Below are 15,774 nucleotides of genomic sequence, written 5' to 3'. Positions count from 1 at the left end.
CATGCCCGGGGTGGAACTCGCGCTTTCACCCATAACTGCAGTGGGCCATGCAAAGCAGGCCCAGCTGAAGTACCGAAGATGCTGAGGCCATGAGGCCCAGCATTTTCTGAAACCTTTTGAGCGGGACTATAGAGCCGCGGCAGAAGGATTTTGGGGCGCGCTGAATGTCCAGTCCGCGCTCCGGCGACGGACGTGCTGTGAATAAGCGAGTCCAGCACTGTTCCCAGAAAAGAAGTTTTCTGGCTGGGAAACAGCGAACTCTTCGCCCAATTGACTGTGAGACCCAGATTCTCGAGATGCTCGAGTAATGTGGTTCTGTGTTCTATGAGCGTGTGATCGAGCTAGAATCAGCCAATCGTCCAAGTAGTTCAAGACTCGCATGCTCTGAAGTCTCAGGGGTGCGAGAGTCGTGTCCATGCACTTCGTAAATGTACGGGGTGCTAGGGAGAGGCCGAATGGCAGGACTGTGTATTGATATGCCTGGCCCTCGAAGGCAAAACTCAAGAATTTCCTGTGACGTGACGCTATTTGTATTTGTAAATAGGCGTCTTTCAGATCTATTGACATAAACCAGTCTCCCTGGCGAACTTGGGCGAGGATTTTCCTGGTTGTCAGTATTCTGAACTGGTGCTTCACAAGCGCTCTGTTCAGCTGCTGTAGATCTAGAATGGGTCTGAGACCCCCGTCTTTTTTCGGTACCAGAAAATATCTGCTGTATAGCCCCCTTCGCTCTGAGATAAAGGTTATATGGCCCCTTTGCTCAGTAGTCTCGCTATTTCGGCTCGAAGTAGATGAGATACTTCGTTGTTTACAGTGGTTACGACTTAAGCCGTGTAACGGCGGGGACGTCGAGCGAACTAGAGGCGAATAGCCTCTTTTTATAGTGTTCAACACCCATTCTGATACCCCGGGAAGCTTTGCCCACGCATCTGTGTGAATAGCTAGAGGTAGAATGAAATCCGTGCTCTGGCCGCGGCATAACGGCGGCCGCAGAGCTTTCATTGTGCTGAGACATAAACACTGTGTTTACAGTGTGCGAGGCGGGGAGCGCGCCGATCACGGCGGGCAGCCTGGTCGCACTCAATTTCTCTATGACAGATTGTGGAGAGAGAGCGAGTGGGACAAACCCCGTGGGATTGAGCGTGTCTGTGAGGGAATGTGGGTGCGGGACAGCGGGCACACTCACTGCACTGAAAACACCGTCGGCTTGTGCTGACTGAATGTGTGTTGGTTTAGTTTTTACAGAAACCGTGGGACACGCATTGTGTAGTGTTTGTGGGAACTGTGTCGTGGGCACCTTCACTACATTTTTTTGCACAATCGACATGAGTCGATTTTATTTGTGCTAGCCCTGAACTGTGGCGGGCTGTGTCTGTGTGTGGGAATGAGCACTGAGACGTGGGCATTCTTACAACACTCATAACACCATCGCCCGTGGCCGGAATTCCAGAAAATACACTCTTTTTGGGATTTATCTGGGTTGCCGTAAAAATGGCGTTTGTGTGCAGGCAAGCGGGCTGTGGTACCGGCTTGTTTACTGCAAAATACACTGGAACAGTCACATTGTTTGGAACTGAACGAGCGAGAAGTTTCGGTGGAGTCTGGCCGCGCCGAGACTTAAACTCCGTGGTCCTTAGCTGACTGTATGTGTGTTGGTTTCTTTCACAGAAAACGTGGCACGTGCAGTGTGTAGTGTTTGTGGGCACTGAGTTGCGGGCACATTCACTTCATTTAATGCACAATTGACATGAGTCGATCTCATTTGTGCGAGCCCTGCACTGTGGCGGGCTGTGTTTGTGTGTAGAAATGAACACTGGGCTGTGGGCATTTTTATTACACTCATAACACCATCGGCTGTGGCCGGAATACCAGAAAATACACTGCTTATATGATTTTTCTGGGTCGCCGTGAAAACGGCATTTGTGTGCAGGCAAGCGGGCCATGGTACCGGCTTGTTTACTGCAAAATACACTGGAACAGTCGCATTTTCTTGGAACTGAACGAGCGAATAAGAGAGCATCATCACAGTTTTGTGTGTGTCGGCATTTGCTTGCAGGAGTTTGTGTTATACAACAGGCTCATTGCTGCAATATTGACATTTTCAGCCGCTCAAACTAAGAGGAGCTGAGAAATGTTTGAGAAATGGAGATTGGTCCGGCCTCGGCAGGACTAAAACACACTCTTTCCTAATTTCGCCGGTGACCCACGCCCACGGGGGGCGTCGAGCAGACAAGAGAGCGTCATCACGGTTCTGTGTGTCGGCGTTTGTTTGCAGGCGTGCGTGTTATACAACAGGCTCACTGCTGCAATATTGACATTTTCAGCCGCTCAAATTAAGAGGAGCTGTGAAATGTTGGAGAAATGGAGATTGGTCCGGCCTCGGCAGGACTAAAACACACTCTTTCCTCATTTCGCCGATGACGCAAGCCCACGGGGGCGGGGTAGCTTTCTTATAACGTAAAGAAAGCTAGCCGCTGTTTTGATGCTGGGCCGTTTCTCTGACGACTCGTGAGCAGAAGGGGGGAGGTCCACAGAGCTCACCCAATCCTCACTGTCCGACGCCAGGACATGCTACAGATGCAGCTATCTCGTCGTCATAATGGCGGAGGCGGTGGCGCGCGGCGGCTGTTGTCCGTCAGTGAGCGACTTGATTGAAGCTGGTGAAGCTGGCGGGCGAACTGGCGAGCTTTCACCGGCTGGAGAAGGCTCGGGGACCCGCTGAGTATGGCGCTTTACGGCGCGGCACTACAGCGGGCGGGAGTGCAGACTCAGAGAAGAAATGACAGGCGAGTCCTCAGAGTCACCATGGCAATAGCTCACTCAGCGAGCGCGAGAGCTGCATGATCCTTACCCAGGCGGGAAACGCAGATGAAATGGCGGTCCCCGTCGCTGAGTGTGGCTCGGCACGAGCCAAAGGAACGAAGCATCTTTAAAAAGACGCTGCTCTTTTAGATAAAGAGAGCGAGAGTGTGACTCTCAGCAGAGTAAAAGGATATTGACACCGGAAAGCGTAGCAGGTACGGAGGCTGAAGGCGTTGAGGTGAAGGCCAGCAGCTTCAGACTCGAAGGCTCGTCCCGCTGAAGGCTTACTATCAGACGGCGCGGCTTCTCACTCCGGATCCAGCGATGCAGTAGTGCTTCACTGAAGAGATGAAAATCAGTTTGTATCAGCCTGTCGAGCGTATTAATAGGCCAAGGCCACGCCTATTCTGGCGGGACGTGACGAAATGGGCGCGAAGCGCCCCCATTGGGTATCACGTCATTCAGGGCCTCTCTCGATAGGCTGCTGCTGTTGCCGCAGGGCAGCCAATAGGCGCGCGAGCCGTCTTGCCTATGTCTGCGTGCTGCCGCACAGCATTTTACATTAATTCAAAATGAAGGATAATTAATTTATTAATTTTCCATATCTCGTGGAAAAGAGGTTTTCCCCATTGCGTAAGATATTACGCAGTACGAGAGATACTCTCGTAAGAGAACCGGCGTTTTCAGAAATCTCCACTTTGGCCGGAGTTTTTAGAAATAATCGTTTTCTGTGATAAAAACAGGGTTTTCATGTAAAACGAGAGGCCAAACCGCAGGGAAATATATGCGTTTTCCCTTTTTGTAAACGGGGCCTAACTCTAACTAACCTAACCCTATCTGAAATATATTTTGCGTATATACTGTACCTAGGTGTAGCAAAGTTCAATGAAGTAGTGAAGGAAGGAGACAGGGTCGGCTTGCTGTGAAATGTGTGGATTGTTTATTCAATAGGCTACTTTCTAAACCAAAAACAAAGTCGCACTCTCAGCGCTCTCAAACTACCCATCCTTGTTATAGATTAAATATGAAAGTAAAACGGCCAGTAGGTTGTGGCAAGTTACTGTCTTTACGTGTGAGTCATTCGTTCAAACTTCTCGTTGAAATCGGGAATTCTTTGATACAGTGGTGGGCCGTCAGGGCCCTATCAAAATCAAAAATAATTAAATTAAATTAAATGAATGTGTGTCTGAACGTGTCTAAATTTAGTTACTGTCTATTTCAGTACGTTACGATTATATTTCCAGAAAGAATATGGTTATGTTTTGTGAGGCTGAGCTGGATTTTCCATATCTAAACGCAGCTCCGTGGACCAGGGCTGCATTCAGCCCTGACAAAAAGTTGCAAAAACCGCAAGATGAAAATAGTGGAAAAAAACTAAAATGTAACCATTTTCAACCTACTATTAAATCTAACAGATGCTAACATTGTCTTTAATGGTGTTCAACTCATATACCTCTGTTAAAATCTCAGAAAATTTGGTTTAGGGTTTCATGACCCTTTAAACCGAAACGGTGCTGCGTTGAACAACCTGTTCTGATGATGCAAGAGTTGCAACTATGGCAGCTGAGAATGCCATTTGTGTTCTTTTTGAAGAGTTTTCAAAGCCTCATGAAATCGCTATAAATACGTTTTTAATACTGCAAAATACGCTCTATGTTACAGTCCCAATCCAGTGAAGGGATCTGTGGAAACTTTTGTTCCTAATTATTGTGATCCAACATGTGACTCGCCTCGCATTTTAGGATGAAAAGCCAAACATGTCTTCTAATATCTTCAATTGTTGCATATACCGAACTGCAGCGGACACATTTGTAAACAACTTTACTTACTGCAGCGGAACTGCAGCGGACACATTTGTAAACAACTTTACTTAGACCCATTGTGTGAGGTGTCTCTTTAATACCGCATGGTTTATATACATGTTGCTGCTGATTGGGGGTTGACATTTTTGACAGACCCACCGTTTCCAGGAAACATTTCGTTCATCCCGGAAACGTAGCAAAACGCTGCGCACTGGTTTGTGCTTGAACGTGCCCCAGCATTATAGCTAGCCTTCGTCGAAGATGCCATCTTCCATTTGATCATAACTTTGACTGACGTGTGTTATATCAGCCAAATCACAATTTGATAGTGACAGGACGCCCCAGAGGCCCAGCGATGTGTCGGCGGCTAGCTCGCACGGATGTCATCAACATGGGTGGGGGGAGTTTGCTATACAATGCTAAATCAGATACAATATGTGTAACAATTTTCGGGAAAAAATAACATTGTGATGTCCAGAAATTAATTTAAATAGTACACTGGGTCATTTTGGGTACATTTGTCATTTAATGAAATCTACTAACAGTTCCGAGAATTTGTCCTGCCACGGAAAGATTTTAGCCAGCTGAGTTGATGGTTATCTTCACCTGTATGAGTGAGCGTCAGTCATGAGTCGCATTGGTGTGACGTCAACTCCCCTCTTTGATTTATTGGCTAGAGGTGGAACTAGAGGTCAATCTAGAACTAGTGGACTAATTTACATGAACCTCGAACTGCAACATTTGGGAAAGCAAGCGGGGAACATGAAAAGAAGAGTGAAGAGAAAAACAGCACAAGCGTACAAATGAATAGGCAAATAAGAGCAGAAAATGCAAGAGAGCACAAAGTACAGTAAAACCAAGAAGAACATAATTTTAAAGAAAACATGAACATAAGTTTAAGTTTTGTGCAAAATAATTTTGTTTAAAGTTTTTATTCATGCTTGTTATTATATTTTCATCTGTGACCACGTTGTTTAATATTCTGATCATTTTGCTTTTTTTTCCATTTGTGCAATACATTTTTACATGTGTTTTTAATTTATTTATTTTTTTATCCGTGACCGTATACTTTAGATGGGATATTGATCCCATGCATACCCTATAGTGCATGATAAAACTGAACCCATGGAATACAAATTTTGGTATGGGTCACAGACACTTATCTATTCTAATTTAATTTAATTCTAATTTAACATAATGTCGGTTAATGGATAGCTAATGACCACGTCGGTTGTAAGGAAAAAGCCCCAAATGAACATCCGTAGTTCACTGACAAGGTAACATTTGTAATTTTTATTTAGTTTAAGTTTTTCAACTATTATTTATATTTAATCTAATTTATATTTAATAATTTATTTAATCTTTAATCTGATTAGCATAAATGTTTTTATAGTTTTAGTTTTAGTTTAGTTTAGTTTCACAAACTATAATAACCCTGCCTGAAGGGCAAAACATCCACAGAACTGCAGTACACTGTCAATTATCCAGCTGTTTAAAGAAGCCACGAATATTTACAAATATTATTCACAAACTATTTAATGCATTCTGGGACACAATTTCAGGCCGAGAGTTTCATACTCATTCAGGCCACTCCGTTGCAAACATAATTTACATTAGGCTACATATCAGACATCCCAAGTCTCCCGGAAGTTTCGGGAGTCTCCCGCATATTGATAGCGCCTCCCTGATGATGCCCGCAAATTATTTAAAATCTACCGGAATCTAGAGCAGGGGTTCCCAAACTTTTCCATTCCAGGACCCACCTAGACAAGAATAATCTATCTCAAGACCCAACAAAATGATTTTTAAAAAGGATGAATGTGGGGTGGGGTGGAAGGCGTTAGATCTCTTCAGAGCAGTTTTCTCCTTGTCATAGTATGAAAGACATACAAGTTTAATTGCAATACAAACTTATGGTACATTATCAAAATAATGTAGAATTAAAATAGAAATAAAGTGAAGAATACCGAGTAGTTCTTGTCTGCTGCCTCAACTAATTTACCCAGACACGAAGAAATTAAAGATTAAGTAATTTTAATCCAGGGGTGTGAAGTAACGAATTACAAATACTCACGTTACTGTTATTAAGTAGTTTTTTTCAGAAATTGTACTTTTTTGAGTAGTTTAAAATTTTTGTAATTTTACTTTTACTTGAGTACATTTTAAGTGATGTATCGGTACTTTTTCTCCGCTATTTTCCTTCTGTTTGTGGTCGTTACTCGTTACATGCTTGTTTTAAATGTATTTTATTTTTATCCATCAACGTGATTGGATTGAGTAAGCGGTCTCGTGGCTGTCATCAAATCCAATTAAGCATAGACAACTTTAACCGCCTATTCCTGCTGTTACTCGTGACTGCTGTGGAAGTGCATTCTTCACGCATCAATCCAGATATCAATCCTCTAATAAGGTACATTTCACATTTCTGCTTAATATGATATTTATATAGGCTGGCCTGTCTACAGGGCCTAACATTTGGTCTGAGGCTGTGGGTATTGCGTGACAAGTTCATAATGCGGTGAATTCCCGCTCCCATTTACTTCAAAAACACATTATACTGCAACTGTCAAAATGATTTATGACCCTATGATTGACAGGTGGGCGTGTCTATCCTTTGATCTTCCCCCGCTCCTTCCGGTTCCTCCCCTTCCTGTCCCGCCCTTGTCCCGTCCCTTCCGGTTCCTCCCCTTCCTGTTACCTTTGACCTAGTTCCGCCCCTTCCGGTTACAGCTTCTGTCAAAATGATGGATGGTTACCTTTGACCTAGTTCCGCCCCTTGCGGTTACACTTTCTGTCAAAATGATGGATGGTTACCTTTGACCTAGTTCCGCCCCTTGCGGTTACACTTTCTGTCAAAATGATGGATGGTTACCTTTGACCTAGTTCCGCCCCTTGCGGTTACACTTTCTGTCAAAATGATGGATGTGTGACAGTTAGTTTGATTGTTTGAAGTTCATTTGATCAAGAAAAGGGAGGTATTGGCCTTGTTAACATAAGCTTTGATGTTACAGTTACAAAGTGATGTGACAGTTAGTTTGAGATGTGATTGTTTGAAGTTGGTGTTTTGGTCACCGCATCCCTGAGCTTTATCAAGGGGAGCTGTGAAAGTGATAAGAAAAAAATGTACAACTATTCACTGGACCAAGCATTATGTTCATTTAAATAAAATGGTGAAAGTTTATCTGTTCTGTAAAAAAGAATATAAAATAAAATCTCACACAAAAAGTTGAAATAAATGTACAACTATTCACTGAACCAAGCATTTCAGTTTAAATAAAATGGAGCCACAAAAATAAAAAATGTACAACTATTCACTGAACCAAGCATTTCAGTTTAAATAAAATGGTGAAAGTTTATCTGTTCTTTAAAAGAATATAAAATAAAACCTCACACAAAAAGTTTAAATAAAATGGAGTCACAAAAATATTCCAAACAGTTAAAAATGTATTAGAGAGTTGAAGAAAAAAACATACAGCTTATGTAAAACCTCACACAAAAAGTTTAAATAAAATGGAGCCACAAAAGTATTGCAAACAATCCAATGTATGAATGATCTGACTCCGTCTCAAAAACATAGGGAGCACGCGCGTCTATGTGTGTGTGTGTGTGTGTGTGTGTGTGTGTGTGTGTGTGTCAAAGCAGGAATTTCCCCCCCTCCGCATTGCTGAGGACCTTGAAAGTTTATCTCACACAGAAGTTGAAAAAGCATTATGTTCATTTAAATGAAATGATTATAAAATTTACATTTAGTCATTCACAAATATTTGACACTGACTCAAGTTGAAAAACCATGCTGTTCAATTAAAAGTATATAAATTAAACAAAAATAAAATCATCTTACTGTTTCACCATGGTTGAAAAAAACCCACAAGTGTTTCCCCTGAAGTCTTTTCTCTCTGTCACACCAGTGTGTGGCTGGCCTGGTATCTGTTTTTGTGACACGTTCCTGAGCCCATTGAAAAGCATTGTGTTCCTTTAGAAGTGTATAAATTAAAATATATCATATATAAAATAAATAGTTTACTAATTGTTGTTCATTTAAAATCTTACTAAATTACTGAAGTTGAAAATCATGCCGTTCATTAAAAAATCTTACTAAATTAATGAAGTTGAAAAGCATTCTGTTCATTTAAAATAAATATTTTACAAATTTACTGTAGCAATTATGTTAGATTTAGATAAAAATAAAATCATCTTACATTTTCACCAGGGTTGAAGAAAAAAAATCACACAGGTAGTGTCTGCCAGCATGGACAGTGTGCGTGACAAATAAGTGGTATCATCGCTGTTTTCGAACCACCGGTAATAAATTACTTTTAATTCATAAGACTTATTTTCAGGAGTGACAGTTATCAAAAGGTCTGCCTAAATGCTGGGAATGTGAATTGGCCTTGAACCTGAACAGTTCCATTCATAGAGTACTGAAAGAATATAGTGGACACACAGCTCCGCCGTTTTCCCATAGTTTTCCACAGTCTCTTACTGTAAAAGGCAATAAAATAGCAAAGACACATGGACGTGTGCCATACCCCATGTCTGGACCAAAAACTTTTGCACCCTCTCTTCTATGACCACCTCATCAAAAATGCAAAACAGTGAGTACTTTCTCTATAATTAATTTATGCTACGGTGCTGTTTATCTGTAATATGCAATGATGTTTAATCTGAAAAATTGTTTATACATAAGGAAAAGACGGTATAATTCATTAGTGGTGATACAGATATTAAAATGTATCTACTATATTAATTTATCAAAGTGGTTGTCATGAGGATGGAAGGAGAACCCAGGCGCAGACAGCAGATGACACTCAAATGATTTATTTTGGACCAAAACAGAAAACAAAACCCACGAGGGGGTAAAACAGGACTGGATCAGAGTATAACAAGACTAAGACACGATGACAAACAAAGACTCTGACTTGACAGGAAACAAACTCACAATACTGATTAAACAGGTCTTCAGACAATATACTCACAGGGATTAACACGCAAAGTTAGACAATGTACCGACACAGGACAGCAAACACAAGGGGATTAAATAGGGAGACACTAATGACAAAGACAGGTGAAGCTGACTAGACAAGGACAGGTGAAACAGACTAGACAATAATGACGAGACGAGGATAACAAGGGGGCGGGGTAACATAACGAAACAACACAAGCACATGGTCCAAACAATTGGCCATGCGCTTGTACACAAAACATGACTGTCATGATCCTGCCTCACGACTAGGAAAATCAAGGATACTAAGGCAGAATCATGACAGAACCCCCACCTTAAGGAGCGGCTACCAGACGCTCCTCAAGGGGACATTAAACACGGGACATGACAGACTGTGACAAAGACACGAACCAACAAAACATGGAAAACATTAATAATGGCAAACAAGAATAAACAATAACAGTGCTGGGGTGAAACATCAAATACAACATACAAGGCAAAGGAGGTGGAGGAAACACAGAGTTCATGGGGGGAGGTCCAGGGTGGATGGGAGGACTGGGGGTCTTGGGTCCACGGGATGAGGGCTGAGGACGAGGACTCTGGGCAGGTTTAGACGGAGACACACGAGGAGAGGTCTTAGGGGAAACAGTCCGGGGCTTAGTGGAGACAGGGACAACAGTCCGGGAACTAGTGGTGACAGGGACAAACGGGGAAACAGTCCGGGGACTAGTGGTAACAGGGACAAACGGGGAAACAGTCCGGGGGCTGGTGGAGACAGGGACGAACGGAGAAACAGTCCGGGGGCTGGTGGAGACAGGGACGAACGGAGAGACAGTCCGGGGGCTGGTGGAGACAGGGACGAACGGAGAAACAGTCCGGGAATTAGTGGAGACAGACTGGGATACTGCTTCAGTGGTAGCAGCAACAGATTCAGAGACAGAGGGTGAGGAAACGGGACTCCTGACGGGGGACATAGCAGGCGAAGGGGCAGGACTGGGTGCAGCGATCACAGCGGCAGGCTCGGGGGCTGGAGACAAGACGGGACAAACAGGGACTTCGAGGATTTTAGCTAGACAAGACAAATAATCAGAGAGGCTCTTGGCAGCAAGGAAGATCGGCATCTCCTGATGAGCAGAAACCGATTTCAGAACCTCTTTTGCGGCTAGATCGGCCGCAAGTCTCTCAGTAGATTCTGGGACGGCGCTAGCTGGAGCGGGCTCATGGACGGCGCTAGCTGGAGCGGGCTCATGGACGGCGCTAGCTGGAGCGGGCTCATGGACGGCGCTAGCTGGAGCGGGCTCATGGACGGCGCTTGCTGGAGCGGGCTCATGGACGGCGCTTGCTGGAGCGGGCTCATGGACGGCGCTTGCTGGAGCGGGCTCATGGACGGCGCTTGCTGGAGCGGGCTCATGGACGGCGCTTGCTGGAGCGGGCTCATGGACGGCGCTTGAAGTTGCGGGCTCATGGACGGCGCTTGAAGTAGCGGGCTCTGGGGCAGCGCTTTCTGAAGCGGGCTCAGGGGGAGACAGAGACGGAGGACAAGAGGCTCCCTTCCTCCTCTTCTTCCTTCTGGGTCGCGGAGCTGAGTCCGTAGCCAGGCTTGAGACCGGTAAGGGGGGCGAAGAGGGAGACGAAGCAGGTGCTGGCGACTCCACCGCAGGCAAGGGGGATTCCGTGGAGGACGACTCAGACGCTGACTCCCACGACAAACGTCTTCCACGCTTTCCACGGGGGCTGACGGACACGGGTGATGGATCGGGAGTCAGGGTGGAAGACGCTTGGTCCTCCTGTGTCACGACGGCTAACATGCGACCCTCAGGGATGACTGGAAGTGTGGCAGGAGGTGAAAAACCAGGGGGACCTGGCTGCTCCTTCCGAGACAAGTAGTCCACCATGTTGCGAAACGGACGGCGGACCAAACTCTCTCGTTCAGCAAGGGGAGGGAGGACTTTGAGACCCGCAACGAGGTAGCGGTTGACCAGGGTCTCCGGCAGGAAGAACCTCCTCTCCTCAACAACCTGGGCGTACCTCTTCAGGGTCAACTCACCCTGGGGAGGGAAAGGAAGCTTGCCATTGGAACTGTCAGAGATAGCCACGCGCCACCACAGTTCCGGGTCAGAAGGCTGAAGATCAGCGGAGAAGGACTGAACGTCTGCTGGGTTCTTTTCTGTTCGGTACATTCTGTCATGAGGATGGAAGGAGAACCCAGGCGCAGACAGCAGATGACACTCAAATGATTTATTTTGGACCAAAACAGAAAACAAAACCCACGAGGGGGTAAAACAGGACTGGATCAGAGTATAACAAGACTAAGACACGATGACAAACAAAGACTCTGACTTGACAGGAAACAAACTCACAATACTGATTAAACAGGTCTTCAGACAATATACTCACAGGGATTAACACGCAAAGTTAGACAATGTACCGACACAGGACAGCAAACACAAGGGGATTAAATAGGGAGACACTAATGACAAAGACAGGTGAAGCTGACTAGACAAGGACAGGTGAAACAGACTAGACAATAATGACGAGACGAGGATAACAAGGGGGCGGGGTAACATAACGAAACAACACAAGCACATGGTCCAAACAATTGGCCATGCGCTTGTACACAAAACATGACTGTCATGATCCTGCCTCACGACTAGGAAAATCAAGGATACTAAGGCAGAATCATGACAGTGGTTTAAAAATATGGAGCATTGTATTATGATATTGATGTGATACAGATATTAACATGTATCTACTATATTAATTTATCAAAGTATGATTTTTTTTAAAAAAATATGGAGCATTGTATTATGATATCGATGTGATACAGATATTAACATGTATCTACTATATTAATTTATCAAAGTATGATTTTTTTAAATATGGAGCATTGTATTATGATTATGTATTATGTTTTTTTTTTTTAAACCATATTACAAAAGTATCAGTTTAACACGACTGTTTTACAGCAATGTTTATCCATATCACAAAAGTATCAGTTTAACATGACTGTTTTACAGCAATGTTTATTTTGCATTATGCTATGTTGTTTTAACTGTTGTATTTTTTATCCGATGTAACTAAAATCTGCAGCATTGTTTATTTAAGCTGCGGGGTTTCCATAAAGGACCTTAAAATAAATGTTTTGGATTTATTCAGTTTTAAATCTTATTTAGAGATTATTTTAGTCAGACATGCTTATTATGTGAATAGGCCTATTTAATTCCTCTTCAGTTACTTACTTCTTAAACTTTGCTAGGTTACTTTTTAATTCTTCTTTTACTCTGTCTTTGATTTTAACGTTTAGCAATTTGCATGATAAAATTGTTTAAAATGTAAGCTATAAATATGAATGGCACAATGTGATGACCAAAATATATAAAAGTCAAGTCAAAGCTATTTATATAGGCTAGCACTTTTCATTGCCATTTAAAATAACATGGTCTTTCCTTTTCTCTCTAGAGACAGCAAACACTGCAGGACAATCAGGCACCCAAGTAACATGTTAGTATGGTTTATATTTTATTTTTAATGAGAAAACATTATAGAGTGCAACAGGCGGTATCTGGGAGTAAAAACATTTACTTTCTCCATACGGAAATTAATTTAAAAGACAGACCTACTGTGAGCTAAGAGGTTGTTAATACATGGTATTTGCTTCTGATCAAGCCTTCAGCTTATTTTTTTTTTGTAATTAATCAGGTTTTACAGTTGAACTCCAGGTGAATACTACATTACCCATGAGCCATGATGCTGTAGTGAAAATTATGTCAAACATAGTTTAAAAAAAAAAAAAAAAAAGCAACACACTCCAAAATAGCTCTGCCCCCTCCCATGAAGCACTGCGAATGACATAATCTCCCTACCCTCTCAAAATACTGAAATGTTTGTATAAGCTATATATGCGTATTTATATATAAATATATATATTTTTTAAAATCACTATGGGAAATAAGAATGAAAAAGGGGTGGGGGAGGCACTGTTGCACTCTATGTATAATGAACAATTGACAGATGAACTGAGAGATATTTTATGTAAACAGGCAAAATCTCTGCATCTGATGGTGGCCATGTGTTTTCACCGATCATAACTGGTTTAACTCTTGGCTCCTTTGAGATCAACATGACTTCTGCCAAATCAAATGTACCGGCACATTGTAAGTGTAATAAAACAGTTTCGCCTATGTATTAAATTAATCTTAATTAACCAGTCCGAGTTAACTATTTGGGACCAATTTTAAGGAAGGTTACATTCTGGTCTAACAGTGTCATGTACAAATTTGCAATACAGAATTGTTTTGTGTTTTTGGTACTATTGGATCGAGTTTTGTAGAATTTATTTTATGTGCTGTCCTGCTCCTGGATTATTCAGACTCAGAATTGTAACTATTACTATAGCCTTTATCAGCCATTTATTTTACTGCAGACTTATCAACCTTATTTATTTACTGTAGATTTTATCAAAGCAACTAATTAACTCAATTCATGGCAGCAATAATTAAAGAAGAAAAAAAAAAAAAAAAATGAACAATTGACAGATGAACTGACAGATATTTTATGTCAACAGGCAAAATCTCTACATCTGATGATGGCCATGTGTTTTCGCCGATCATAACTGGTTCAAGCTCCTTTGAGATCAATATGACTTCTGCCAAATCAAATGTGCCAGCAAATTGTAAGTGTAATACACGAGAAACTATTAAAACAGTTTTTTTGCGTATGTAATGTATAAAATTAATCTTAATTAAGCAGTCCGAGTTAACTATTTGGGACTAATTTTAAGGAAAGTTACATTCTGATCTAACAGCATCATGTACAAATTTGAAATATTTTTGGTACTATTGGATCGAGTTTTGTAGAATAAACCCAGATTAATTTATTTTATGCGGTGTCATGCTCCTGGATTATTCAGACTCAGAATTTTAACTATAGCCTTTTATTTTACGGCACTTATTTATTTTACTACAGATTTGATCAAAGCCAAATACTGTCCAAAAGGGACGACTGGGAAAGAAGAGAAACAGGTCAATACAAGGTTAGATTCAATCTTTATATTCTTTCCCATTTTGCCTTCATTTTCCTTTTCCTGTTTTAATTTTTCTATTTTTATATTCTCAGATCATCAAGGGTTTCTGAAAGCAAACACCAGTCAGTTGGTCGAAAAAATGAAGAACATTGATTCAATCATTGACAATCTTGATTGCTCAATGAATCAGTTACAAATGTGCGAGCGAATCCGACATGAAGACGAGGGAACCGCTGGACTATGTGAATTGTGAAAGCATTTTCAACGACCTGGTCAACGCTTTGTTCAAGCATGAAGAATCTCTCATGAAGAAACTGCAATAACCACTGTTGTAGCCTATTGTTTGGCATTATGTACTTAAATAGTTTTTTTTTTAATAAAATGTTTTTAATAATTGATTGGTGATGGAGTTTTAATTTTTGTATTTAGAACCAAGTATATTGCACAAGTAAGAAGAAACCAAACTGGCCATATAATGATATATTGCACATAATAAACAATGGCAAAATTTGTATTCCTTGAAAAACAGGCAATGTTTGAGAACCCTAATATTGGTGTAATCTCTGCGAGGTCTCAACCACAAACGCAAAACTTTGTGGTGGGTGATACGGGCATAGCTTTACTAAAGGAAAATATTATGGAAGTAATTTTCAAACTATATTTTATTTATTTATATTATGGTTTTCATGTTGATTTAAAGTTTTTGTTATTAACTAATACCTTTATTTTTTACATCCAGCACAAAATTTTGTTCAAAAATCGTTCTCTGACCCCAAATAATCAGATAATGTTGTGTTCACAATCTATAATTAGATATTCTCCTGCTTAGTATGTGTGTAAATAGTTGTGCTTAAATATTTGGATGTATTTTTACAAGCCAACATATTTTGTCACACTGTAGCGATTTTTATATAACATATTTTGTGACACACTTGTAAAGACTATGGCCTACCTTTAAAACATAATCTTTATACAGGAATCACCCGTGTCCAAAACATCCATGTAAGATTCAAAAGACCAAATCACTAAGAAGACAGGGGATGAAAAGCACCGTTTATAATAAATACACAAAGTATTAATGCAAAAAGTAAGTGTATGTTGTTTCACACTTAAACTATTACAACAGAATCACATCTGACTATGCAGATAAAATTGCACAAAAGTAAATTCTAGTGATCAACTTGCTAAAGAGTCAATACAACATG

The 15,774-nt window shown here is 41.7% G+C and overlaps 1 long non-coding RNA gene across 1 annotated transcript; it reads left to right on the top strand.

Annotated features, from left to right (window-relative positions):
- The first annotated feature begins 13,591 nt into the window (after positions 1 to 13,591).
- LOC143714590 (uncharacterized) lies at positions 13,592 to 14,540 on the top strand. Its single transcript, XR_013195555.1, has 3 exons — positions 13,592 to 13,700; positions 14,111 to 14,218; positions 14,512 to 14,540. It is a non-coding gene; the product is annotated as an uncharacterized LOC143714590 (long non-coding RNA).
- Positions 14,541 to 15,774: the final 1,234 nt, after the last annotated feature.

Source organism: Siphateles boraxobius, unplaced genomic scaffold (assembly GCF_051911475.1).
Source record: "Siphateles boraxobius isolate OS27281-9 unplaced genomic scaffold, OSU_SipBor_1 55, whole genome shotgun sequence".
In the NCBI taxonomy this organism is placed as follows: domain Eukaryota; kingdom Metazoa; phylum Chordata; class Actinopteri; order Cypriniformes; family Leuciscidae; genus Siphateles; species Siphateles boraxobius.
The sequence above is the reverse complement of the archived record's forward strand: the minus strand, read 5'-3'. Positions and strand labels throughout refer to the sequence as shown.